We start from the raw sequence: 26,444 nt of genomic DNA on the forward strand, positions 1-26,444 counted from the left end.
ACACTGTATTGAAAATGGCAAAACATTGCCATGGTATCTTCTCACTTACTTCTCCCTTAATATAGTTGTAAGAGCGTGTAGTTAGCGTGGCGCTGGGTTGATGATGGAGTAAGTTATAAAAAAATTTAAGAACATTATACTTACCTCTTAAATACTTAATTTTGTTTGAACTTTAGGAACTAATAACTGCAGTCCGTCATTACTGCATAGTTCCTTTCTGATTTCCCATGTATCACTAAGCTTTATTTATTTACTAGATCTTAATGAGCCGAGTAATCGGTGGTGTGGCTCCGGTCTCCAAGTTCTATCCTGATTAATTGCATTGTTCGCTCGTAGATAAACTATTTTGCTAGCCACTATGTGCTAAAACTAATTTCTTGCGAGCTTTGATTCAATTTTAACCTTTCAGGGTGCATAAAGATGAATTTGTTCAAAGACAAGGCAGGAACGAGTAGGAATAAAAATACTTAGTTACTTGGTATTAAATAAATAAATACGTGTGGCACTCGGAGACTGCTGCGGTAAAGCTATTGCATAGCATTTTTTATCAACTTATATAAATTGCAAGCGTGATATTTCAAAAAGTCATTAACCCGTCAACTGGCGTGTGCGCCCCGGGGCGCACAGATCGCTACTAAAAAGTATCACCGCTGTGCCGGTCGGAGTGGGGGGTGTTAGGTTTGTACGTTACGGAATGTCTGGATTCGGTCTCCACGCTCAAGGCCCGCGATAGAAGCTATGCAATAGCTTAAAAACATAAACATTTAAATTCCTTAAACGTAAGTTAAGCAACGGTGGGTGCGGACGAAAATTGGATGGGTGACCGCAAGTGCCAAAAATATATTAAAATAACAGTTGTAATCAACATTCAAATTACTAAAACGTAAGTTAAGCAACGTTGGTCGAGGTCGGATGTTGGATGGGTGACCGCTAGTGACAAAAACATTAAAATAACAGTTGTAATCAACATTCAAATTACTAAAACGTAAGTTAAGCTACGTTGGTCGAGGTCGGATGTTGGATGGGTGACCGCTAGTGACAAAACCATTAAAATAACAGTTGTAATCAACATTCAAATTACTAAAACGGAAATTAAGCAACGTTGGTCGAGGTCGGATGTTAGATGGGTGACCACTAGTGGCATAAACATATTAAACATCAGTCTTAATCAACATTGTTGTTAAAATATAAAATTTAAAAAAAAATGTGTATTACTGCCATCTGTTTTCAAGTTGACGAATTAAGGTGTTAGGAATTTTGGTTACGGAATTTCTCGATTCGGTCGCCGCGCTCAAAGCCCGCGATAAAAGCTATGCAATAGCTTAAACAAACTTATGAAATTTATAAAGTAGGAACCATGTAATGTGGAAAGAACTGGATTGCCTAAAATTCTATGTTACGTCATTCTCATAATTTAGACAAATACAAATTGGAGGCATACTGTTCCGAGGCGTTTCGGCTTAGTCCTGAGGGGTAGCGGTGCATTTGTGGCCGACCTCAGGTCGGAATATCTAGTCCTATCTGGTGTTGACTAGAGATGTTTATGGGCGGCAGTTGCCACTTATCGTCAGGTGGACTGCATGCTCGTTTGCTACTCCTATACTATAAAAAAATAAGACACTTCACATATAAAAAAAATCCGTTACTGCGCTTAGGCTTCAGGATATACCAAAAATGAGAAATACATACATATGAAATACATGCACAGACATACATACACATGCTCTTTAATAAAAGTATGACCTTCGATAATCGGGTAAAATATAACGAATTCCAATGAATACGTTTATCGTGAAAATAGTTACAAATTAATATTTTCAGTTACTGTTTCATTCCTGGAAAAATTAATAAACGTTTTATGTTTAACGAGCTTTTGCACGCGGCTTCGCTTTTCCCTTCCCTTGGGGGTAGAATTGATCAAAATCCTTTCTTAGCGGATGCCTATGTCATAACATCTACCTGCATGTCAAATTTCAGCCCGATCCGTCCAGTGGTTTGGGCTGTGCGTTAATACATCACTATGTCAGTCAGACACCTTTGAGTTATATATATTTAGATTAACGCGTTGAGTAATTGTTAGAAAAGTAATAAAAGTTATAGAAATAGATACACATACCTACATATACTATGTAAAAATATAACTTTCTACGGGTAAATATATAGCGAATTCTATGGAATTCGTTTATTGTAGAAATTATTACAAATTATTACTTTCAGTTATTGTTTCATTCCTGGAAAAATTAATAAACGTTTTATATTTAATTAACGTTGAGCGATTGTTAGACAAGTAATAAAAGCTTTAAATATAGTTACAATCATTGTAAATCTCGCCTCTTTGTTAAAATATTTTCATTTTATGTTAAAAAAAAATATTATGATGAAAATAAAACGCTTCGGAAATTTTAAACAGTTTTGAACAAATGGATAATTGACATTCATGTAGCGTGAACAATGCTTTTGTGTTTAGATTTCAGACTTTTCTATTCAAATAACATGTACCTGGTTGTTTGAATAAATTTCATTGCATTGAATGAAATTATGAATAAAATAATTTGTATAGAAAAAATATAATAACTAATAATTTTGTTTGCTTAATTATTAAAAAAAATGTTGTATCAACTCTATAGCGGATAATTCGTATCTATAATAATAGAAATCCGAAGATATCCGATTATGGCCGGTAATGTTTCTCAAGCCCGTAGTAATAATAAAGCTGCACTGTAACGTAATGGGAATATATTAAAAGGAACTATTACCACTATAAGTCGGTGATAGAATCCTGAGGTTCGAATTCGGACCACCACTACACCTCTTTTTCCTAATAATAGCAGTGTTTAGTCAATTTGTATTCTAATTTAAAGGGCGTGGTAAGGGAGCCATAATCATTCGAAGAGTTCCAACTTAGTCCTTAGGGGTAGCTTAGTCCTTAGTCCTTAGGAGAGTCACAAATACATTATTTGTGACTGTCCTCAGTTAGGACTTTTATCTTATCTGGGGTTGACGACGGGTGTCCTTGCGAGGCATATGTATAAATAATGGCATTTAAAAAAAAAAAAAAAAGAGAATAATTATTTTTAAAATTAAAAAAGACAAACCCACTGAGTTTCTTACCGGATCTTCTCAGTAGAGGTCGCGTTCCGATCCGGTAGTAGTTTAAGAAAATATTGTAACTGACAATTTGTAAGTGCCGCCGTTGGCCTATACAAAAATAAATATATTTCATTTCATTTCAGGCAGTGTCCACTTGTCATTAATTGGAACTGCATGCTCGTTGCTAGTTTGCTACTACAATAAAAAAAATGTTGTCCAAACCTACCGTTTGTACCTACTACCGTCAGTTACCTAACCTGACGCATTCGATACATCCTGAGCGTTATGGCGTTGTACAGTATAACAGGAGCAAGACTATCGCTAGCGTACGCCAGCGGCTCCCGGGGGACCGCTCGTAACTCATTTGCGCTCGTAAACGGGATGGAGCGATTTTTATACCGGCTTCACTTCGATAGGCAGCACCTCGCTTGTAGAGCTACGGTAGAATTGTGTGGATACGCTTAATTTTTTAGACGTTTTAAATTAGCATCACTCTTAACAAACGAGCTCAATGCCATAATGAAATGAAGTCTTGAAGGTAGCACAACTCATAGTAAACTCATAGTGGTAGTTCAACTTCATAGATACAACCGCCATATCCTTTTTGCTTCATAAAATATGTCAACACAGAAGGGTGTGGTAAAGCAGACCTACCTATCCGAGACGATCTAACTTAGTTTTCAGGGGTAGCAACGAATAAGTGGTCGATACACATTACATACGGCCCGATACTGTAATGGGTTTGTGGCAAATATAATAAGGTAGTAATTTGATATTCTGCAAACAAAGGAACTATTATACTATTCCCATTACAAAAACTCGCCGTAGCTCATTTAATGCTCAGATACCGAACCTAATGCTTTCAATATAGCCTGGGCATCGCAGACTATCGCCAGCGTACGCCAGCGGCTCCCGGGGGACCGCTCGTAACTCATTTGCGCTCGTAAACGGGATGGAGCGATTTTTATACCGGCTTCACTTCGATAGGCAGCACCTCGCTGGTAGAGCTACGGCAGAATTGTGTGGATACGCTTCGATTTCTTAATCGACTGCGGAGGGTATTTTTTTCGAACGTATGTATATATAATGTATGTATGTATGTATTTATGAATGAATGTATGTCTCATTTTTTGGCATGTCGATATGGCTTGACGGATTTTCACATATGAGGTGACATTAGGTTCATCTATATTGAGAGAGTAGCAAAGGTTGTTTTTTAACCAGTCTCTTTTTTATTTTAATAATAATTGTCCAATTCGTCACTTTATATTAGTTTACCCTGTAACTAAGTAACAGACACATAAAGTTATTTCCAGTGTAGACTTTTTCCCAATAGAAGAATAATAATGGTTTGAAAGTGAAAGGTTAAATAAGAGATGAAAGCTGTAAACAAATATAAGCATGTCCACATTACTTTTCGCTAGGAGACAATGCACTCCAGAGACAAGTGGATCGTTAACGTTGAAAATCATCGATATTATTATCTGAACTCCGAATGCAGATCGGACTTCACCCTTTAATACTCACGACACGACTCCGACACAACGACTACGATACTTGTTAGCAAAAGTCCTTGCTAAGAAATCTCATAGAAAAATGTAGTTGCTTCTACTCCACATTTGTATGTGAATTATTATTCATATTAGGTACTGTGTGAATTATTGTTATGTAAGGCACCTAAATAGCATAATTATGAGAATGTATATGTATCAATTCGATTATAAAAACCGCTTAGTTACTAAATTACATAAAAAATACCTTGAAATCGTTTATAGATTCATTGTAACTCCTATGAGATAAATTGAGCTGTTTTATAGGGCTTCCTGCACCCTTAAATTCTACAACAATAAAATTTTTCATTCTAAACCAGAAACATTTAGAGAAAACATGATCGTGTCCAAATTAACTTAACCATTACAGCTAATTACAACTTAAAGTTATAATTTAGGACTTATAAGAAGCATAATAGAATGATTATCAAAATTAATTAACAAAGGTGTTGACATAGTCGTTCATTAAGCTACTCCTTTGTGTTTTCATTTAACTTAGGACATAAATAGATTTTATCTACCCAAACGAGACGCGTAACAAAAGGCGGCTTCCATATTTTACCCTAAACAAGCAGTTTGCCTTACGCAGTCATCATTACAATCCTATTGTCTCTCAGGTGACGGCACTTGTTCTACTGTGAGCGAGAAGCGAGCAATGTCTGATTTAAGATTACAAATAATAAAACAAGCTATCTATGCAGTACACAATTACCATCAGGTGGACTGCATGTTTGTCTGCTACTTCTGTATTATAAAAAATATCGGCAGCTAGTATCGATATTTGGTTAAAATAGCTTTGACGTCAGACAGACTAATATGATAAGGTTGTATAATTATAAGGGTTTTAATTGAACCTTGAAAAGCTTAAATATCATAACCGTATTTAATGAACTATTTTTTTTAGAAAAAATAAAAGTTATTGAAATTTCCTCAATCAAGTTTAAGGTTATAATGGCAGATGCCTTGCGTCATAGATGAAAAATTGACAATGTCTGCGTATAAGAAACTGACAAGTTTTTTATCTTTAGTCGGGATAATAGATTCATTATTATAGCATAAATAATGTAAAAAACTTTTACAAAGAATCCTACCATCCGTCTAGCAGTGCAGCTTTTATTCAGCATGTCATGTGTGATAAAACATTTATCGCTATCATTTGACAGTCCGCACTTTGACAGCTTGGGTCGACTTAGCTCTTACCTCATAAGTTATTTAGCGGTAAGGCAAATGGCTAGGACTATGGAGTAAATAGAATAAAATTGGAACAAATCGGCTTAGTGTTGCTAGAGTAACTTGAATAAATGGACCTATTTTTTTCCAACTTGTAGCTAATTTTATTGACAGTTGTTCTATTTGTAGAACAATTTAAAGTATTCACCATTTTACTAAGTACTCAATGAGTCGGAATTTTACTGTTATAAATAGAAGAAAATTATAACTTCTTTGTTTTTGATTAATCTTCTATTGTGCTGCTTTTGATTATTGATTATCTGTTCTATTGTCTGTGATATCTTTGTATTTTTGGAGTCTATTCTGAATATTACTCTATTCTTGTTCTCAAGTTAGTAATGTACTTTGTATTTTTGCTCCTTTCAATCTTTGTCCATCCAAACTATAAATAGATAACCGAAAGAAAAAGGATCCGATAAATAATATGTACTCTACTGCAATAGATGTGTTACTGCAGACGACATGACTAACATATAACGACAAAAAGATCGTATGCACTAAAACGTTTAAGGCGTGAATATTAGGATTTTTTACTAACGACTGGAGCACTCCTTTTATAGTTTCTTTTATTCGATTCAATAGTGAATTCGGAAGCACTCTGTTACTTTTTGCGACATTTGCGAGAAAATTGTCACTCGAATATGACTTCAATCGTAGACCATTGAAGTTTTTCTAACATTTTAATGATAGTTTTCTGTCTTGGTGCATTTTAAATCACCTTCGATTTATTTTTCGCGAAAATTCCCACAAATACAAAGTTATCGTATTAAAATCAAAAGCATTTTGTGTTAAATGTGGGCGTTTTGTTCCAGTTATTCGTAATTTTTAGGTCACCATTCTAACCACACAATTAAGAATATTTTAATAGACCTGATAGCGATATACTAATAGCAATTATTTTAATAACAAAAAACCATCTGCTTAAAAATATTGTCTATGGGTCTCTCTCACAATTTAGATAAATCCAACGAAATCTCATATTTTTAAATTCGTCAAGTTGTTTGGGCTGTATGGAGTGCTATAGAATGGCACATACATACATACGCTCGAAAAACCTTACCCTCTACAGTCGGATAAAAATAATTTGAATCGCTACATTATCCATTATTTACTCTACTGAAGTAACCAAGTACATTCATACGTACCAACTAACACAATTACATCGCCTAGAATCTTTAGACGCAAGGCATATTCGTTTCTAGTAAATCATCCACGAAACGACCTCTGCACTGAACTCTGAAAGCCCCTTAACGCGTACAAAACGACTATTCATTTGGGAAAGCGAGAGAAATCGGCGCGTTAAATAACCATGTACCGCAGAAACCTTCACTCGAAATCGACAAATGGCTTCACGTCAAAATTTCCACACGAACGAAGGTAAAAGAAACGTGTAACCGCGCAACTGAATTTGGTGGAAAAAATGCTAAAACCACCCTCCGACCGCGAGGGCGGCCCGCAATATGTTCCATCGAAAGTCACTTAGGGCGCGGGTGAGCCGCATTGAGAGGTGAGGAATCACTAAACGTTGGGTTACTGCTATCGATTTAAATTTGGACGAATGGTTTAGGATCTATATCAAGGGTAGTCAATGTTGACGTATGACAAAATGATTAACATACTTTTTATTTTGATTTTAAAGTTATTAACGTAATGTTAAAGTTATTTACTGTTTAATCTAGTGATTATTCATTATCTTACTTGTAGAGTAATAGCCTTAAATAAAGTATTTTTTATCTTATTATTTTTTTTACCTAGATATGAATATAATACATACTATTTATTAATGATTCTTGTTCAAGGTAGCGTATAAAAAAAGAACTATAAATAAGTCGAATTATATTTACAGTAAGTACACTTATATGTATAATTATATAAAAAAATGTATTAAAAATTCTGTGGAAAACTATGCCGTCGTGAAAAATATGAAAGTTGTTCATGACAAATGGTTTCACCCTTCGACATTGCTCTTTGCAAAACCCGCAATATGTTCAGTTCTAAGTCATTAAGTAGTTGAGGGCAAGTGAGGAATTACTAAACGAGTTTAGGTTACTGTTATTGATTTGCTAGGGACTCAAGGTCACTGGTATCAGTATGAATGTAATGAATTCTTCTAGTTAAACGATTTGGATTGCTACTTCAATTTTATAAACTAGAGAATTATTACAAACACAAAAAACTCCAACTGCCGTAAAATACAGTCTATGCTACTCATTTAGACGAGCCCAATTACATCTCATTTTTTTAAATCCATCAAGGCATTTGGGCTGCGGGGTATACCAAAGAATACGGAATGCGGGGCATCCACATCTATATGTGTATATATACTTTCGAAGAACGCACATACATACATACATATATGACGCAGTCAGATGGAAGGACAATTTTGACATTATACAGCGTCAGCAATACAAGTACATTGAATAAACTTTTGTGATAAATATTTTAAGCCATTTTATTAATTCAGAATATTTTACTTTTCCCGCAAACATAGAATTAATTAAACATCTCATTTTAAAACAAATTTGTGAATTTTCAGAAGCTTTTATGTGCTTTTTTAAATAACCTAAATAAAACATTTAAATCACACATACCGAGTTTTTACTATTTTAAAAATAGCTCATTTTGGTGAATAAATATCTTTATGATGCTTATACATTTTATTATCATTTGAAATTCAATACTTCAAATTATACATTTTCTGAACGTATTTAAACAAACATGAAATTTTAATAGAAAATAAATATAATTAAATGATAATTATTTAATTCAAAAGCACTTCCGTGTATTATTTCAAAGTAGTTATTGAAAACAATTTATTCAAAGATTAGTAAGACATCATCCTCCACACCGATCTGACATGCTGAGGGTTCCTAATAAGTCAAATATCTAGCACCACAACACACCATAATTGAAGTAGATATCTTATCGCAGGACTATAAATGTAAAAAATTCAATACGTCAATACCAGTAACGTAACGTTTAGTGATTCCTCACCTCTCAATGCGGCTCACCCGCGCCCTAAGTGACTTTCGATGGAACATATTGCGGGCCGCCCTCGCGGTCGGAGGGTGGTTTTAGCATTTTTTCCACCAAATTCAGTTGCGCGGTTACACGTTTCTTTTACCTTCGTTCGTGTGGAAATTTTGACGTGAAGCCATTTGTCGATTTCGAGTAAAGGTTTCTGCGGTACATGGTTATTTAACGCGTCGATTTCTCTCGCTTTCCCAAATGAATAGTCGTTTTGTACGCGTTAAGGGGCTTTCAGAGTTCAGTGCAGAGGTCGTTTCGTGGATGATTTACTAGAAACGAATACGCATTGCTACTATATAGGTGTTTCTAGGTCATGCCTGGTAATTTTACTTGTTTTTGCGAAATAAGTAATTTCATAGAATTGAGCGAGACTAAAACTGGTTTATATATAAGATAATAATTAACACCAACTGTAATACAAGTACAATGTTTGATTAACGATCTGAATTATTATTGAGTTAAGTAAATAACTGTATTCCTATATTTGCAATCTTTTACTACATTAAATTTTGTTGATATAAAGTAAAATAAAAGTGATTTTAACCTATTTTTAATAATGTCATAATTTTACTGAATTTATTTTGATAGCGTATGAAGTGATCTTGCTAATTCAGAAAGTATCTGAAGCTACATTTTACATTGTTAATTATTTTGCCTTTGAATTGTACAGGTTGACGATATAAGTTGAAGGTAAATCAATTGTTAAATAATGAATATTACACGTTGACGATATTAGTTATAGGTAAATTTTCAATGGTAAAGTAGGTAATTTGGTAAGTTTTCAAATCAAAACAAACGCCACCGAACGCAATCATCGAAACGACAGTTTAGTCAAAACGAGCCGGACGTAAAACTTTAACGACTTAATTTGATGACTTAATGGATTATCGTTAAGTTGTTTGATGAACGTCGAGTAAGTAATAAGGGTTCCGTTTACTTTGTGATTAGGACAAATTTGATTAGGCTCGAAGTCCTGACAATCTGTATAAAACTACTTTTAGTTTTTTTTCTTTTTTATAATATAGGAGTAGTAGACGAGCATGCAGTCCACCCGATGGTAAGTGGCTACCGCCCATGGATATCCGTAATCAACCCCAGATAAGATTAGATATTCCTGCCTGAAGTCGGCCACAGATGCGCCGCTACCCCTGAGGACTAAGCTGGAACGTCTCGGAAAAGTCTGTCGCCCTTACCAGACCCTTCAAAACGGAACACAGCAGCGCTTATCACTGCTGTTATTAGGTAGAAATAGGTGTGGCTGTGGTACCGCCCGAGTCGAACCACAAAGGGTTCTACCACCTACAAATTAATATAATATATTAATCTATCTATCCTTTTTTTGCCTTTCAATTACCAAAATTCAGCAGTTTTAGCTTACTATAAATCATTCAACACCTTGATAAATGATTGGAGTTATTTGTGAAAACAAATAGCAAATATATTGGATAGATTCATTATTAATAACGGGCTTAATTTAATCCGTCTTGGACAACTGGTAGGGATTAAAATGAGAATTTCAATTTTAGAACTATCGAACTATCTATCTAGAAAATATGTACTAAGTTGTTGCTAATTTTTGAACTCATATTCCAAACAGATATAAGAGATTTTGGTTTTAATTATGTACAAATTGTAACTAATCGTATTTAATTAATCAGTTTTTTCAGCTCCTCTAATATTGTCTGATTGTGTTTCTTAGAATTAGAAATGTAAGATGCATAATGAAACCGAAATAATTACATTTAAATATTTGAACATTTATCATCATTACATGGAAATGATAAAATGTAGTCGCACTAATGATAAAACGATTATTTTATTGTTGGCTAGCAATATTTGTTAGCAACAGTAAACTAATTATTTTCAATTTTTGGAATGAAGGTGGCAACACTCGCCCCTTCCGTTATCGACACGAAAAAATGAATACACGCCTTTTACTGCTCCGGAGTTTTTCTTATTTACATTGGTAGTAAGAATCCTAATACATACAGTCCAAAATTTAACAGTTAGATCAAGGTAAATGTAACTCCAAGAAAGACTATAATAAACATTTAATTGATCAAATATCGACAGCTTTATTTTACGCTTCGCCGGAGAGTTTTTATAAAACTGGTGCAGAAGCGCTGGCTAATTGAAAGAATCGATTTTATTTTAATTGTTACTCTTGGAATGAGTGGTTTAGCCGGAGTGCCAATAAGATTTGCATTAAATGCAACTGTTTGTTGAAGTTATACAGTTTTAAGTGTTATGAAATGAATGTAATTGAAATTATAGGAAGCGCGCGCATGATGCAAGATGCTAATATTTATAATAATAATAATAAGATCTTTCAATCAAAGATCTGATTTTAAAGTTATGTGCGTTGGAAATTGAATATCACTTGTGAACGCGAAGCGTGAAAGATAACATCGTGATGTGAAATTTTCTCACGTTTTCGAAATTATGTAACTGTAACTCTGTAACTCGAAAGGTATCTACAGGACACTCCGTGCAACAGATAATACAAAAACTTAAATAGATTTTGACATAATTTTTTATGCCTTATTTTAATGTATGTGTTTCTCTTCCTTTTATGCATTGGTTGTTTCCCAAATAAATAAATTATCATCATGAATTATATCTTAACGAGCTTTTGCCCGCGGCTTCGCTCGCGTTACGAAGTAATATTATTAACTAAGAAGATTTATACAAACTTTCATCCCCTATTTGATCCACTTGGGGGTAGAATTGATCAAAATTCTTTCTTAGCGGATGCCTACATCATAACATCTACCTGCATGCCAAATTTCAGCCAGATCCGTCCAGTGGTTTGGGCTGTGCGTTGATAGATCACTATGTCAGTCAGTCACCTTTGAGTTATACATATTTAGAAGAAGATAGATAACATTTCAATCACTTGTAAAACCACGTTTCAAAACAACAGTTTGTTTTGCAAAATATATCTATGAATAAAACCAAATACCAAATTGTTATTTCTCGTATTGTGCCCGTGAAATTGATTTTGATAGAATATTAAATGGTTGTTATTGTGCATTGAAAGGTTTTCACCGATATCAATCATTTTCGTGTTTACGTATCGTTAAAAGAAAATTACCAAACAATTTGTTTTTATCGCCTATCCGTTTCAAAAATTCACTTGATCAAAAAGTAACGACTCTAAAAAAAGTTAGGACTAATTTATTCTTACAATTAAGTGTTAATGCTTATGAACATTTCTAATCCAATGATTTTATTTCTGTCTCAATATGTACAAATTGTCAATTTTCAGCTAGTGTAGTTTTACGATTAACAAGTTCGTTAATTGTGTTAAAAAACCTTTAAAATAAATTCTAACTTGAAGTACCTATGTAATAGTAAATCTATTGCCGTTATACGATTAACCGGATTGTTAGTTTTGTTAAAAATAATCTTAAATAAAATTCTAACTAGAAAATAATATTGTAAATATAACCAACGAAGTAATGTTATCACTTTATCAGTATAATAGATACCTACTCGTTTCTAAAATGCAGAGTCACGAACGAAGACGCTACTTATCAACACAATCTACACAAAAACTCTTACCGCTCTAGTACACACAATGAAACCACTAATCAATCGATGTGAAACAACTTTTTGCGTGCAAGAGCACTGAGCGTAACGAACACGCTCGCTTTCATTCAAACCGACCAATCAGCGTCGAGAACCTGAATCACGGTATCAACATTTTTTAAAACCTATCATATATATAGCCGATCGGTTACCAATCTCTCGGGGAGTCCGTTGCTACTGAGAAGACCGGCGGTTGCGAGCGCCGGACTCAAGCCTCGCTATCAAATTTCAATTAATTAATAAGTAGAGCGGTTCTGTTAGTTCAGTGAGTTCGATGTAAAGTCAGATGTGTAGCTGAGGTACTGTTAGCCCTCTTCTTCGTCAAGTAGCAAGTTTGACTTCCTTTTGCACTTTTATACACCGCATAACTACATTTGCCTTTTGAGGAACATTGATTTTGACTTTTATTTTGCGAATTGTTTTTATGAAATTAAACATATCTCTGATAAAACTTGACATTTATTTATACGCAATGTTTAAAATTATGCTGGCTTATAATATACTTTTAATTCATCCCTAAAAGAGCTATGTAAGGGATGAAAGCTCGCCGTTTTGTAAGATTTACTGTGCTTAGATAAACAGGACAGGTTACAGAAATACGTTGTGATCTATTTTCCTTGTTTTTATCTCACCAATATTTTTTACCGCCATATTGCTTTTATATTTCTTATTTAGCCGTAAAGCTGACTCTCAGGTTTTTATATCTCTTTATAGAATTGAAGTAAACTAGCGTTTCGGTTAGTGATCACTTCTGCGCGTATCTGTAATCGACCCCGAAATGGATTAGTTTTACTTGAAGTCGGGTTCAAATGCGTTGTTACCCCTGAGGACTAAGTTGGAACACCTTGTCCCTTGTTCCCTGTCCCTGTAGTTCCGGGACCAGAATAGGGCTACGGTATCCTCTGCCTGTCGTACGAGGCGACTAAAAGGGGGCTTCTGGGATTGCGGACGGCAAGAGTGGGAGCTCGAACCGCCCGGCCAGCGACCCCGGGAAGGGCGGCGGTATGTGTGGTCGCATACCGTCGTACGCACCAGACTGTGTGGCGAGAGCCAAGCTCACCTGGGCGGAACCCGACGGGGCAACGCGCTAAGAGGACTGCGGTTGCGTTCCTTTGGAGATCCCGGAGACCTCAACGCAGCGCCGAGGACGTCCACCGGGGGGTTTTAGTGCGGTAAAAATCCCACATAACCCTGTGTCGCTCCCACGTCACCGGTACCTTTTGAAGGTTTCCCCCTCGTTAAAAAAAGGTGTTATATTTCCTATCTTATTCCCTTTTGTTGCTAGTTTAACGAAGTTCTAATTAAATAATACAATATACTATTTGCTTATTATTTTCTTGAGAGTGAAAAGGTGTTCATTTATACAAAAAATGTAAATCTGTCAGATGTGTTAAGTTGGCTTGTTCGTTCTATTACTGCTTATCTATCGGAAGCAATGTGTGATTAACTTTTAGTAAATTGTCTATTTTCTAAACCACGCTCTAATAAACCTGTCGAGATCCAAAGAATACATAGCAAATAGAAGTGGCTGTAATTGGTTTATATAATAAAAGAGATAAGAAATCTCGACATAGGTACCTAATTTTAAGGCCAATTAAAATGTTTATAGCTCCTTACAAGCCTAACGATTAGATTTAAGTCATGTGACTAAAAAAAAAAGATTATTTTCTCATATTATTGAAGTAGTAAGTTATGAATAAAGTAATAAAATATGATTGATATTGAGTCAATATTATGCATTTTTGAAACGTTTTTTTGCTGGGTTTCTTACGGTATAGTGAGACTTGTAGTCCTACTTAGTTTATTTGAGTAGCCATGTTTTATGGCGTTAGACTTAACTCACACATAAAAAAGGTTGGAACTTCTATCCATCGTTCATTCTATGTACGGAACAGTAAATCTTTTCACACACTCGTAAAAGGGGTTTACGATGCGTTTACGCGATACCCTAATATACGTAAAAACGTAATGCCACTGCGTAATTAAGGTAATGTTTTTTTTTTATTTTCATGCCGGTAACTTTATATAACATCTTAAATAAAGTCACTTCATGTAGATATGGAAATCGTAAATGAATATTGTGATTGAGATGAGTGGAAAGAATTAGGTCGTTTGTAATTTGTAAGCCTATTTTCAGGACCATAAGTCGTAACCTAACCTAAGAAACTCATTGTCACTTATTGGTCAATATTTAACTTATATGATAAACGATATAGAAAATTTAACAGTTTATGAGGAATATAAGTTAAGGACGCCCATTAAATAGTAATATAAAACAAGACACAAAATCGGTTGACAATTTACCACTTTTACTACTACTTCAATATAATGTATAAAAACATGGCATATAACCACGGCTATCCTGTGAACATCACTATGTCTATGTTAATTAAAATATCTACTTATGAGTTATCTAAAATCATATTACATGATAAATAATATTGAAAAGTTAATACATAAAACTAACCTCACTAAACTCAGACACGAATATTGTTTTATTTTATATTTATTAGAGCGCTATTTTTACGAGCTTAGTTTCCAAACTTTTCTATTAGACTGTGTAAAACATTTGCAAAAAATATACAAGCAATTTTTGTTTGATCGTATTTTCTTAGTCAATGTTATTACCATTCGTTATTTGCGCAGAATCGGAGCGAAAGCATAATCTTCTTAAACATTTATCTATACTCGAACAGAATGAAGTAAAAACCTGTTTATTCCGAAACGTAGGCATTTCGAATTCCATCGAATCCTTTTGAAGATTGCAAACAGAAAGAATCCAATTCAATCCATTTGTGAATACTTTACACGATCGTTACACGCTGATCGACAGTGACGGATCGTGACTTATCCTGTTATTAATAATTGATCTGTCCAATGATTTTCTGATGTTAAGCGTTGCTGGTTTTTTTAAAGATGTCGTAAGTGGGACGTACTTTTCCGAAGCATTTGAACCAAGTAGTTCTCAGGGGTAGCGACGCATTTGTGGCTGACCTGAGGTAGGAATCATATCTAGGCTAGATTACAGATTTCCATAGGCGGTACTACCCACTTACCGTCAGATGGACTGCATGCTCGTCTGCTACTCCTATTAAAGCTAAAATTCACTTAACTTGAAAAATCCGAGAAGTCTCGGATTGGAATCTTGGCCCCCCATTTGAAAAAATCAAATCTAAATATAGTATAGGATGTGCAAATGATACCTATAAATGATGACGATGATAACAGCAAAGTAAGAATAATAATTATTTGCAAGCAATTAAAATATGAACTTCAAAATAAACAAAATGTATCGATATAAAATGAAGAAATTAAAATTTAAATGATGTTTACAATCCGTAAAGACTTGTCCTAAAAGGTTAAGATATATACTAAAGAAACTAGAAACCTATTTTCTCCTTTATGATTTATGAGGCTGTGAAATAGGCTGGTACTAATCCTGAACTTTCTACCTGACGGCATCTAAACAAGGAAATCGTGTGGAACTAATTCTCTTAATGGTCGTGACTTTAATTTTTTTAGCATATGGGATATTTTTGTTTCATTTATTTTCTTTTCTATGACATACTTAGAGCTTTTTAGTAAGATTGAAGTAGAAAGTATAAAGTCCACCATAGTATGTGGCTTCTGCTACCCATAGACATCTGTAATCAACTCTATATAATTATAATTTAAAAAATGAAAACCACGCTAAAATCGCACAAGGAAAATCGAGGACTAAGTTAGATCGTCTTAAATAAGTATATCTCCTTACCACATCCTTCAAACCGGAACACAGTAGCGCTGTTAGTAGGCAGAAATAGGTATGGCAGCGGCGCCTTCATGGTCGAACCATAAAGGCTTCTACCACCAAGTAACTACCACTGGTGATATAATTGGTATGCTTCTTTTTAATAAGTTACGTGCCCTTCGAACACAGCAACACTACTATTATCATTAGGCAAAAGGAGTGGAGTAGGGTCAACTAAGTTAAAACAAGTAATTAATTAAAAAATCTAAAAACCCGACTGCACTATACAAGCTGAAGTAGAATTTCCAAAAACGGAGAAATAGGCGTTTTATTATTTTAATCCAGAAAGCCAAATACAAAGTTTCATAGTAGGTATCTGCTTCAAAAACAAAATATGTTCTAACAATATTATCCTATTTTGTCCTCGTAGCGCTCATTTACGCTATATAAAGAACCTATGATTAAAATTCCAGCACTCTTAAGTTCAGCGGTTTCCCTTTGCGTTGATCTTTATCACAGCAACACTACTCATTTAGTCAGACAGTCATCTCGATGAGTTATACATATGTATATATTATATAACGTATGTGTAATCTCTTTTAAGTTCCTTTATTTTGATATCCTACTCGATAGGTTTAGTTAACTTTTTTTTTAAAACATCTTACTATTTCGCAAAAACAATCCACCATTTACGCTCCATAAAATATATACCTTCAGTAATTCAAAGTTCCGGTCATTATTTTACCTCGTATTGGGTAGAATTTCATTATTTTTATCCAACAAGCTAAATACAAAATTTCATAGTGTTTGCTTCAAAATTGACGATTGTTTAAATGAACTTTTAACCCTTATTTTACCCTCTACGGGGTTAATATTTCGGAAGGGGATAAACAGGCGTGTCCTTGTTCCTATTCAGAAAGCCAAATACAAAATTTTGTAGCAGTTGCTTCAAAATTAAAGGATTTCAAAAAAACCGTTTTCCCCTATTTTACCCTCTTAGGGGAAGAATTTCCAAAAGGCCTTTCTTAGTACTTATTTACGCTATATAGTGAACCTTTGTGCAAAATTTCAGAACTCTAACTTGAGCGGTTTTGGCGGTAGTTTGATTTCTAAAAACTGAAAAAGTCATTTAATTTGTCTGTCAGTCAGTCACCTTGCTGTTTTATATATATACAAATATGTTTTTATAGTCTACGTTTAATTTACTTCATTTGATACCCCACTAGATAGGTTCCATTAACTTTTTTTTTTAAATGTGTCACTATTTCGCGCCAAAAATTCGCCCTTTTGTTTTTTTTTCTAACACCTATCCAAAGACACTCGGGTCATTGAGACGAATTTAATGACACCTTAACTGTCGAAATTTATCCAGCCGTTTTTTAAGATCGGATCAAATAAAGAAAGACAAACATACAAGATACGCGCGAAAAACATAACCCTTCCTTGGCAGTCGGGTAAAAAACGCTTTCTACACTCACGACCTCCGACTCAGAATTCCTTGTATCGTGGGTGTCATGAACACACACAGACGATACACAAACCCCCAAGCCCAGAAACAAATCTAAATTCATCATTCAGATATCTGTCCGGCCGGTGATCGAACCTGCACCCCTTTGCGCGTCAGAACTTCGCCACTTGGGTCGTTATTTCATCTTCATATTCAGAAGAGTTCTACTTAATATTTAATTAAACAGACATAATCCTGTGCTATTCGTGGAGTTATTAAAGAACTAGGTGCGAAGTCTTGCGATAAATAATAAAACGTGACACACGCGTTACGACTCACAGGAAGTTGTAAATAAATTTTATGGGCTAGTCTCAGACTAAAAAAATAGATAAAGCTGCTTGAACGAAATTAAAAGTGTAACAAATTCTGCTAATTATTTTGGTTAGAATGTCAATGCTCAAAATAATGATTATGTTATACATAGATTTACATACAAATCATGCTGATTATGTTCAGACGTCTTAATTACGATAAATCTTTAGTCGTTGTAAAGTAACTGGGTCGTCGTTGCAAGACATTAAAAATTCAGAAAAGGGCAACCCTGGATCACAAAGTGGCCGAAAGTTTTGTACCGATAATAAAAAAATACATTCACAATTTTCGTGTTATCTACCGTGAAGTCATTCATATAAGTTTAAGTCCAATGAAATGTTCGGTAAATGTGTGTCTATCTTTTTTGGTCTGAGAAACCAGCTTAAAGTAGTCGTACGCTTGTTCCTCTGGACGGTGAGAAACTTACGAGTGCTATTGACGTAACTTAAACTAGAAAAAAAGCATACCACACAATTTTTGTTCCCGGATTTCTGCATTTCTATGTATTTCTTTATTTAGGTGATTAGATAAAACTTGAGAAAACTGTTCGCTAGATCGATTAATTATCGAATATCGATTTCAACTTTTCGATTTGTCTAACATAATATTATATTAGACAAATCGAATTTAGTTTTGGTCTTAATATCGATTTTTTTGTAGATCAAATACTAACACGCTGAGTTTCAAATAGATAGTGAGTGATAAATGAACTATCTATTTAGATTTGTGTATACGCCACTGAACTGGCAGAACTTCTGACCAGTGCCGCGTCGTGCCGTTGTCGTCCCAGAAGAAGAGACTGGTCATATAGTACGGTACTGACATTTGGGCGGGCGTCATTAAACAGCTCATAAATACAACACATCGTGACGCTCAGTTTCGCGACAATAAACTTTTTATTTTTCTTGTAACGTAATAAAAGGATCCTCTAGGACGCTTCAATTTAATTTTCTTCGTGTTTTTCGTGTCGGCAAATAATATAAAAACATGTGCTTTTTTTGGCTTACGGTTTAAAAGTTACGATCTGTAGTAATCACTTCATATAAAACTTAATATTCTAGGCTTTTGACTTACAACAAAATATAAAAAAAAATACTCAGTCTTATTGTTTTTTTTGTGTATTTATTCCTAACGATAAGGCAGACGGACTATCTGGTGGAAATCAGTCACCGTCACATTTAAAACACTAGAGGAGTCTCCCATGCATCGCCGGCGTTGAATGAGAACTCTTTTTGCACCTTTCCTGCAAATATGATATTTTTTTTAAACCAAAGTAATGACATTAAAATGAAAAAGTTATAAATTCCTGTTATTTTTATTACTTAAATATGTACATATTATATTTTCCGCACATCCCTTCTCATATAATATTTTTCATACTTTGCATATTGACTATGCAAATATGTAAAGGGTAGAAGCTCAATAAATAAAATTGTTTCTAGTTAAATATGAATTTTTGCTTTGTAAATTTTAAGGCAAACATATTTTTATTTTATTTCTCCGTTTCACTTATTAAATTATTCACATTTATTTTCTGATATTATAAATTCCAATGTTTTTACGATTTACGTTTGTTTGTTTGTTGTTTACGTTGCTACCTTTATTGATTAAGGTCATAGATTAGTAAAGATTACTCGCTCCTAACAAGAAAATGTAACCTTTTGACAATTTGACATAACCTGGCGTTACTCCCACATTGTCAGGTGCCTTTTGAAGGTTTCCGCCTCGAAAAGAAAAAAAAGGATGATAATGGTATCATCGAAGTTGAACCAAAAAATTAAAGACACTTATTTGGCCTATAACTGCACACTTCAAGGAATACTTGTGAGGCCACTGATACATACAAAGATGAGTGGATAAACACCCAGACCCATAGTAGATGTGTAAATTCCTCATTCAGTTGTATACCAGGATATCGAACCTAGAAAAACATAGTCAGTTATAAGGAGATTCGAAATAATTCCCATTATAATACCCAAGCAAGTAAACAAAAACACTTTATTCGTATTGCGAAATAATTGGTATGCAAAATGGCGAGTTTGCTCAAAATTTAATATTTAATGCTTGAACATACACAAAAAGTTCCCGCAAAACTACTTCGGATGTAAACAGTTGGAATTTAAATAAAAGCGAGTTGTGAGTTTCGTTTGCACGGGGCAGTCTTTTCACTGAGCGCTTTGCCGCCTTACACAGTTCTCTGTTACACCGTAATGTAACGTTAATTTTTCTCCGACTGCAGAGGATTATTTTTTGAGCGTTATTGTAAAATATATAATAATATGTACTCCCATCTAGTCATACACAAAATCCACTAACTACTTTAGATGCATAGATTTAGAAGTTAAATAAAAGTGAATTGTGAGTTTCGATTGCACAGGGCAGTGTGTTCGCTGAACGCTTTGCCGCCTTACACAGTTCTCTATGACACCGTAACGTAACATTTATTTTAAATTTTATTGTATGTAACATGTTTTTGTAATATTTCATGTAATGTGAGCGCCATATTTTTCGGATAACTGCTTCAACTTGTTTTTGGAAAAGGTAATGATTTAAGTAGTATATATTACTAGTGGTGCCCGCATTTTAAAGATATAATATGACATACATAAAACAGAAAATTCGTACCTTCATTGGAATGACAGTGGTGCCATCTGTCGGTCTTACCAACTCCCAAACCTTCGTGGGCTCTTGGACAACAACTTTGCAAAAGATCTTCACTTGATCAAATGCATAGTTTCCGATTTTATAAAATGTATATAGACAAATATTCATTTTTTATAAATAGCTAGATGATCGACTAACATGGATAAGTAAAGTAACTGTAGGTAAATTATGAAAACATCGAATTTCTTCTTCTGGATTGAAAGATCGACTCACTGAATCGATCCATCACTGGAGATCGATTAAAATAATCGATTTTTTGGTTCAAAAGATCGATTCTCCGATTAATCGATCTCAGATCTGTAGATCACGTGGGATTTCCGGGATAAAAACTATCCTATGTCCTTTCTCGGGTCTCAGACTATCTTTGTACAAAATTCCATTCAAATCGGTTCAGTGGTTTAGCCGTGAAGAAGAGACAGACAGACAGAGTTACTTCCACATTTATAATATTAGTAAGGATTAGTAAGGAAGTAAGGATTTGCTGACGGATACATAATTTGTTTGATCCTGATAACCTATTTTTTTCGCTATCCTCGAAAAAAGATCGAAGATAGAATCGGTTCTTAGGGCCTCAATTTTTTTTGTGAATCGATTTATTGCACTTCGATTCGAATCGATTCAAAAAACGATCTTTTTCGGAAAGAATCGCCACCCCTAATATAATCCCAATAAATCTATATAAACAAATAAAGTTGCAACTGTCTCCGATTGCAAGAATTGATATTTTTAAACTCATGGTTACTTAGAGTATGCCAAAAGACCCACAAACGTGGGTAGGATCCATTACTGGAGACCGATTAAAAAAATAGACTTTTTTTCGTCAAAAAGATCGATTCTCTGATTAATAGATCTAAGATCGCTATCTAGAACAAAGAAGACAACCAGACAGACAGACAGACAGACAGAGTTACTTTCGGATTTATAATATTAGTAAGGATAAGGATTATTGTCCTTTTGTGGCATGTTTGTTTCTTATATGTTTTTTCTTGTCTGTAATTCAATTGCGTTACAATATTATTTTCCTATCTTAATTCCTAATAACATTTTCTTTCTTTCTTTCATTCTTTCTTGAGTAATTACTATACTAGAAGCATGTTCTAGTATGCTCCATGCTTCCGCTAATGAAGAATGAGCGAGTGACACGTTCCGGGCAGTTCTATAAGAAGGCTGTAGTCAAAGAGGCAGTTCTAATTACACATAGAACCAGTGAGAGTTATAGATACGTGAGGTTAATAGTTGTAACTTGATGCATTTACTTGCCAAGGAACGATTTATGGAGTTACACGACGTGTGGTCAAATTGGTAATAGGCGACTGTTATCGTATAACATATGAATTTATGTTTCGAAGTGCTTTTATAAACTGTCGGTTTCAATTTAACAGGCATAGTTTAACTACTATCATTTATCTGTATATTATAAATGCATATACAATAATTATACCCATAATCATATCCCATTATTAATGCATAGTCAACGTATTCTTCTACTGAAATGGCGGTAGATGTATTGACATTCAAAAAGTGTTCTGTAAAGAACCTATTTCGAAAAAAAAATCAATTTTTTGATTTATATTCAAATTTTCTATCAAGAAACGAAATTTCACAATTTCTAGTAGGCAGACATTGGCAAATATTTGCTAAGCAAAAAATTAGAAATATTGATTGTAAACAAGCTGAGTGATAATAATATACTTACAAAAATATTCGGTGTGACAGGCGGTCTATTTTTAGAAAGTTTTTGACCAACTTTTATCACGTAAGATAAACCGGCCAAGTTCCTCTTCATTTGTTTGGGTTGCGCAAACGTTTATTTTGAAAATGCAAATTCATTATCTTACTAACATTTTTTGGAATTCAAATTTACTTTACGATGATTTAAATTTGTTCACTTTTTCTTAATACTGTACTTATATAGTCCGCTTTGAATTTGTTGCGAGCAGTTGTAGTCATACAATTTGCTATGGCGACGCGATTCATTTCAAAAAGACGATTACGATCCAATTCCTTATTACGCCCTGAATTTTCTCAGACCGAACAAGGGAAGGCTTGTCTTTGTCCCGGGCTGACCGCAAGAACCTAATCCTGCTGGGGACACCTGCGCGGGACAAATGAGGGACATTAATACCCAGAAATGTCCTCTGGACCGTGACAGGGGTTACCGACAGGCGGTTCGTTCGGTTATTTCCAGTTTTTGTTTGTTTATTTTATTGGAAGAGTAATGATGTTGATGGAAATGATGTTCATGTTTACTATAATGTCGATGCTGATGAAGTATTGATGGTTGTAAATACAGAGATAATTAGTGAAATTAAAATTAAGCAATTCACGTCGGCGATTCCAAATCCCATATAAGGTGGAAATAATTTAAAAGTACTATGAAAACTGTAAATATATTTTCGTAATAATGAAAAAATATTCCATATTCTAATAGAGTTACGATCATGAAGTACACTATCCCATAATAATATGGTAAATGTTCGATAACTATTTGTAAAGCTTTACACTATTATTCTAATATCAGTGTTTTCTTATGACCTAATTTGTTAAAAGTTTTGTGATTTCCACCTAGATATTTCACAATTTGATATTTCTTCATTTCTTATAACTAATGACGAACACTTTGCTATTTTATGGCGCTTATTCTTTTCTTTTAAAACATCTCCTTTTATTCAAGCTTCAACCCCGAGTTTAATATCGATACTGGCAGGTTCTATTCATCTGGCTTCTTAGCAAATGCGCTTTCTGTGTACCTGCTTCTAAATCAGCTTTTTGAGTGTCACTGTGCACCTACGCAGTCGTTATTTGAAACTGTAAAAACTAGCACATTTTCAGTAAATGCCCATTTGCTTTTTATACTGTCTGTAAAATATTATGTTGTTTGCTTATGGTTTCAAATATAATGATAATAAATGCATCATTAAATACAAAAGCCTTAAACTAAGCTATACATATTATCCTAAACTACATTAATTATTATATACTTAAAAATAATAATTATAATTAAATAAAGGCTTCGCCTAAGCTGTTGTCCTTTGGAAGCGTTCCCAAAACACATAACATAAATATATATAATTAAATAGGTGTTTCTTTCAAAATGATTCAGTTTAGGGTGTTTGTTTGTCCTAGTAGTATCATAGTAAAGTGTTTGGTGTAGTAAAGGTAAGGGTTGAATGGAAAGTAGAGGTTGTTCGTATATAGTATGCGGCGCGGCATCCTGCTACTAAGGAAAAGAAGTATTGAAATTTTATAATGTAAGGGACATACGTAATGTTAAAGTAACCTTACTAAACTCATACTAAATATATTAAAAAAAGAAAGAACAATTACTTATTTTAGGAAAAGTGTTCAAAGAGAAATAAAAATGTAAAGAGATAACTTATGTAAAATTTAGCAACACGTAAAGTTTAATGAATTTGAATACTGAATAACGTGGAATGTCAAGATTTCATAAATTGAGTCAATCGGAAGCGGTACGGATAGTATTAGCAATAAAATACTTAAATCTTTTATGAAATTTTTAGCTATACCAATTACCGGACCAGTTCCACGACAAACAGGCGTACACAATAAAAACAATATCACAGAAACATAACCATCAATTCCATTCCATTCGTTAAATTAACATTTGTTAACCGCCATTCCAAAACATGTTAAACCAATAAACATTGAACCCCATTCAGACAATTTTGAACATTTGCCCGCATTTATGACGTTTATTGGAAAAATTGACGTCATCCACCGTCAAATTGGACACGAAACAGTCCCATTGTACATTGTAACAGTTTATTATTAAATGATTGGACATTCAGCGAACAGCGATCGTAATTGCATTGTGACGAAAGTTTACGGGATATTTTAAAACCTTATTATGTTTTAATCCAATATAATTGGTCAAAGAAATTAAAAGCGATCTGAGTTACTGCTACAACCGCATGAAATTGAATTTTTCCAATATGGAAGAAATTGCGAATAAAGTGTTTAATGGAGTTCGGTCGAATATGTTATGGATGTTCAATAGAATCTGTAGCTATGGATTACTTTTGTGTTAATTATCGCATTTATTATCAAATCGTTAAAACACCCTAAGGGCTTAAACATGAATACCAGCAAGATGAAGCAGCATTTGCAAACCTAACGAAAATTGATAATTTTAGGTGTACAGAGTGGTAAGGAAGACATACTTTTCCGAGGCGTTCCAGCTTAGTCCTCAGGGGTAGCGGCGCATCTGTGGCCAACTTCGGGTAGAAATGTCTAATCCTATCTGGGATTGATTACAGATGTCCATGGGTGGCTGTAGCCACTTACCATCAGGTGGACTGCATGCTCGTCTGCTACTCTAATCACTTCTAAATACATATTAACATACGGAATATTGAATTAATTTAAAAGTAAATTGCTATAAGTAAGAATTTTATGGAGCAAGAATTTAGTGCGACCTAAATGCACAAAACAAAACAGGGGATTACAATAAGATCTGGAACAGAGGGAACTTTTCGAAATCATACGGCGAAATTTAGTATTCGACACACGAGCCCGCTCTATCCTTCAGAACAAAGTGCTCCAAGAGGCGAGAATTGGACGGGGTCGAGATATTGGCTTCGCGACAAATCTTTCTCAATAATACAACTCCAATTATAGATTACAATTTCATATTTTCTGGAAGCGATCCTCGTGAAATAATATGACTTATGGGTATTGTATTATAAGTTATTGAGTTTGTCTTGTATTTAAAGGTAGATAAAAGGACATTTTTTACAATATAAGAAACAGTAGGAAATGAGCATGAAAACAACTTAATAGTAAGGGGCTACTGCCGCCTATGTACCGTCAACTCCAGATAAGATTAGATTCTTACCTGAGTTCGGCGTTTCTGCCCCTAAGGACTAATTTGGAATGCCTCGAATAAGTATGTCGCCGTAATCACACTCTACAAAGATTAACGTAGAAGCGTTATTAGACAGAAACAGGTGTGACAGAGGTGACACCGGAGTCGGACAAAAAGGGGTACTACCTTCAAAACATTGATGCTATCAACGAAAAATGCTCTGTGTATGAAAGTAAATAAAGTTTATTTATTTAAATAAAGTCCTGCGGGGACTTCTAAGTTGTCAGTTACAATGTTGTTTCTTAGAAAAACAAATCTCAACATTGAAGATTTGATTAGAAACTCACCGTGTTTCTTGTTTTGAAAAACATACTGGTTCTGCGACCTTTAACACTTGATAAAAAGGTTTACAATAATCCTACGACAATGATAATAATTATAACACTTTCGAAGTGTCCTTGAAAAAATATTTCAATGTCACTTCTAAGGACATCGCTTGGAGACTAGACCGAAATACCATCCTATATTACAAGATATATAACGTTTCAACCACCTATGATTTCTATTTTATGAATACCCGCGATATATACATTTCTTCCACGAACACATTATTACATATTTCATTACGAGCAATCGTATGAAGCACAGAGAACTGATCACAATTCTGTATCAAGAACCGATTCATACCTTATACATTATTGATATGAAAATCTTTTATATCTACAGATGGCAATATGAAATGGTAATGTAACACTTATGTTCAGTAAGAGCCGAAATTCTTATACTTCTATGATTCACCCAATTAAGAAGCATGAATAGATATTTCTTTTTCTCATAAATATGAAATATATTTAATGTTTCTATATTTTTGTTAGAGGTTTTAAAATTATATATTTCGGGATTATTAATAAATTT

The sequence above is a fragment of the Epargyreus clarus genome, unplaced genomic scaffold, assembly GCF_041222505.1.
Source record: "Epargyreus clarus isolate Ecla_fem2 unplaced genomic scaffold, WU_Ecla_fem_2.2 ptg000005l, whole genome shotgun sequence".
Classification (NCBI taxonomy): domain Eukaryota; kingdom Metazoa; phylum Arthropoda; class Insecta; order Lepidoptera; family Hesperiidae; genus Epargyreus; species Epargyreus clarus.